The following is a 4,479-nucleotide window of genomic DNA, read 5'->3' on the forward strand; positions in this document are numbered from 1 at the left end:
TTGGAAAGCATAAATAATAAAAGGTTTTTTTTATTTCTAAATAAATGAAAATAACTAGCGAAATTAAAAGAGACAACTAATGGCTTCAAATGTCAGAGTTTAATCAATTAATGAAGGTAACTAGGGTTTACGTGTTCCCCACAGGTTCATAACTTGATAATTCTAACTATAACAATTCTTTCCTAGTATCTTGCATGCAAAGTGATAAGTTATGTATTTCTAAATCCTTGGTCCGACATCTAAAAAATTTCACTCCGCACCTTGGTCCGGCTACGTGTCTTGCTATACTAACCCTTACCTTTACCTCATATTAAGCATCATATTCGATATTTGACTAAGTTATTACCTCGTACCAATCAATACTAGCCTATTAGATAGTATACACTAAATCTATGTTGATAATTGTTTTCCTATTATCTACCTCCTTGGTCCGGCAAGTAGCATCAAGGCGAGTTTTAACGTCGGCCATCCGTTAAAAAGACTTCTAAGCGAAAGAATTATCAATACATGCAAGACACTATTGTAGAATTGTTATATTAGTTAGGGTTTATCTCATTATTTGCCTATGGTTCCCACAACCCTAGTTAAGGACTCTATTTGCTGGAAATCTGTTAAAACGCGGCTGGGTCGACGGACCTCGCGACGGATCATCATGGTCACGACGGATCATCATGGACTCCGTCATCCCATACTTGTGCAATTTCTTCTTCTGCTCTCTTTATTACCCTCGACGACAGGTATGGTGGATCGTCATCGGCACAACGGTACGTCGGGGGTCTCCGTTCCAAAACACTTGAACTCTTGGAATTTGGGTACTGGACTACTTCTCTGAACTTCATGACGAACCAGCAGGATGGACCGTCATGGCTACGATGGTCCGTCATGCACTGCGTAACCCCACACTTGGTCAGACATCCTCATCTTTCTTCAGCAGCTGCACTACGATGCCACCTACGGACCATCACGGGCACGACAAATCGTCACAAGCTTCGTAGGTGGTACTTTTCTGTATTTCTTGCTCAAAAACCTCCGCATTCATCTTTTTGAAAGATTTCCTACAAATAAAGAGAAACTTATATAAAAATTAGAACAAAAAGGCTTTTGGACACACTAATCTTAAGGAAAAAGTATTAATAATACTGTGAAACCACGGTATATCAACACCCTCAACTTAAATTCGTTGTTTTTCCTGAAGCGACGCACTATGACTCAATACAAAATCTTTGTACAATAGTATCCATGTTTTGTCCTTCGCAATCATTTGGCTATAAATCCCGATCAATTTCATCATATTTATGCATGCTATCACTATTAGGCTTGAATTATGTCGAATCAGACCATGACACAGACTCACCATGCACTAACACCTATCCTCTTTAGTTTATCACCGAGGTGCTAATATTTCCGGTACTACAACTAGTGTCCTCACTTCAAAACAAAATCCTCATTTTCACACAATGATTTCAGTTTGAGTACAAGGATTACTTTTCAACACTCACTCTTAGAACAAATTCACACTCATTCATACATATTGCCATAAGCTTGCCCTTATTTTCACTGCTTTAAGTTCGATATACAACTCTTAGGATCACGATAGGACTTTTTTAGCCTGTAACATAGGCTAAGGGACAGGTACGGTATATTTAGGTATACTTTAGTGACTTTTTGCCCTCCTTGACATATCGGCTAAACATACCATTTTCTATCATTTTATTTTGCCCAGTTTCTCATATTCTTTCACCTTGCTATTTTCCCTTTTTTCTTCATATTTTTTGCTTGTATTTCTTGTATATATTTTTTCTTTACTTTTCTTTCAACTAATTCTTGAGTCACTTTACTTTTGTTCTTTCTCTCTCTTTGTTCTTTTAACCCCACTTTCTAGAGTATTCCTCATAATAGCCACCCTCAACTCATGGCTTTGCCATGAGTCAAAATACACAACACCCAAAGTTGGGTCAGAGCCATAAAAAGGGTTGTTTACTGCATTAGCCACCCTCAACTTATGCTTTTGGCATAAGCTGAGGTGCACATGTCCAAGGAGGGACCAGGGCGAACACATTATCCTCAGAAAAGATCAGTTAGGGTGAAAAAGAAAAGTCTAGTTTAAGCTCAAATCATTTGGATCGAAGAAGTATAAATTTCATTGGGTTTTCTTTTACTTAGGCTAAAAATGGTCTATATTGAATAAGGGCCTATTATCCTCTCCTAATTGTCTATTACAACTTACTTTTAGCAGGACTAACCAGACAAGTTCTAGCTCAGTACAAATAGTGGACTATCCAAATCTTCCTCACACTCACTTGACATCTCATTACTCTACCAAATTATCAGACACCTAGTTCGAATTTTAGATTGTCACGCAGTCTTGTACCTCTATGTCATGCTTAGAGCCATGCATTTATCAATTACTATGCCTAGTCATGCATTATTTTCCATTTTCTCAGGATATCATTTTAGCCATCATGCTTCAGAATTAAACTATGTACACAAGATATAGACATGTAGGTTCAACAGAAAAAGTAATTAGTCTCTTGGGGAAAAAGAACACAAGCAAGAAAATCCCAAAAGAGGATAGTGAAATGGTCTACTCAGACTTCACTCTAGCACTCACTTTCCATTTACCCCACCCCCCAAAAAAGACATGCAATTGTCCCCAATGCATAAAAAAATTTAAATACAAGAGTGGTAGGTGAAGCAAACCTGGGGCGCAAAGCGCTGACGATCAGCAAGCTGGTGGGTCTGGTTCCCCGGAACCCACTACCTCTGTAATCTGGACACCCTTAGTAGTGTCCTCAGCATCAACAACACTATGAGCAGTTCCTCCCGCTATCTCCACATTTCTGGAGCTAGATTCTATAGCAGCTAACTCTACTGCTCTCATCTGACGCGCCTCCTCATCAGCAAGCGGGGCTCTTCTCGCAGCCTCCATCTCATGGCGCTCCTTCTTCTGTGCTCTACCCCTACGCCTCTTGGCATGCTCTCAAGGGGGAGGTGGTAGAATCTCTGAAGTGGCGAATAGGGCCGCCATCACTGTGTCTTCAGCAGGCTCTACATAAGAGGCTTGAGACTCAGGAACCTAGCCTCTAAGATCAAGTCAATGTCTGTGCAAATACTGTCAACCGTAGCCTGAAGGATCGACACATCCACCTGAGGGAATGGTCGGGCTAACACCTGCAACTCAAAAGCGTCCAAGCACTGGTGAACCTTAGCGATCTTTCGCTCTGTGCGCTGGACCATTCTCCGCTCCAAGCGCTCTTCTACCTTAGCAATAGACTTCTGCATCCAAGGTTGGATGTGATGCAGAAGTGTAGCCATTTGCGCCTCTAATTTCTGGACCCTAGCAAGCGGTACCAGAGCGGGGAAAGGGACTGAACGAGAGGAGCTCGGGGTAGTGCTATTACCCGGGATAGACTCGACCGGGGTAGTGTCAGTGGAAGCCGCCTGCGTAGCCATGCGGGCCTGTGCTACCATATTAGCCAGATTGTCACCAAGTGGAGGAAACTATGGATGGGGCTCTCTGCGTGGAGCCAACTCATTGGCCTCATCCTTGATTAGGCCGATCTCAACAGTGCCCAGCGGGGTCTTGAGCTGATCAACGTGCCATATAGGTACACCTGCGAACTTGCATAGAGAAAATATCATGCACGGTAAAGGGTAGGTATTTGTGACCTTAAAAGCCCTCTCGTGTATGACTGCCTGTAGAAGCCAAGCAAAATCCACCTCAAATCCGGATATCATCGCCGCCATCAGTACTGATAGATCCCATGTGATATATATTATCAATGGGGGAAAGGCAGTGGCGGACAATCAACTACAAAAACTTCGTCGTAAAAGTCACGTTGGCCTTCTTGATGGCTCCCTTTGGCTCGGTCACCCTGTCAGCACCCTCTCCATCAATGGACAAATGCAGGGCCATTCACCTCTTTGTGGTCTCTCTCAGCAATGACTCACACAGGAATTGGCCATCTTTGATAATCTGCCATTGGTAGTCAAACTCGACGGTGAGAGGGGTCCGATTGGCATCAACATTTTTGCCGTATAGATACCGACGGATAGAAGGCAGGGAGATATCAACCTGATGGCTCCCTTTGTGCTGGTCAGTGTGTGCTCCTCATCAGACTGGGAGGTAGTGACTACGCTGGACGCCAACTTTTTGGGTGTGGCACTGGCAGCACGTGCAGCTCAGGATGGAGTGGAAGTGCCTGGGGGCATGTACTCGAGGTCACGCTCATCATCAGAGCCAATGACCAGGCGGGCAGACGGGGTGACAGACTTTGATCGCCCGCGTGCGTAGACTCGATTTGGTTTTGGTGCCATAATAGATAGTACATGTAAAAAATCAATATAAGTACTAAAAGGAGCAGACAAGACTAGCAAAACCACACAAAATAAATAAAAGAGTTAAGATGTAATGACATTTCTATAGTAACAGTGAAACACAACGGGCCAGGTGACGGCTCGTCGTGAGTATGATGGACC

This window comes from Solanum lycopersicum, chromosome 7 (genome assembly GCF_036512215.1).
Source record: "Solanum lycopersicum chromosome 7, SLM_r2.1".
NCBI lineage: Eukaryota > Viridiplantae > Streptophyta > Magnoliopsida > Solanales > Solanaceae > Solanum > Solanum lycopersicum.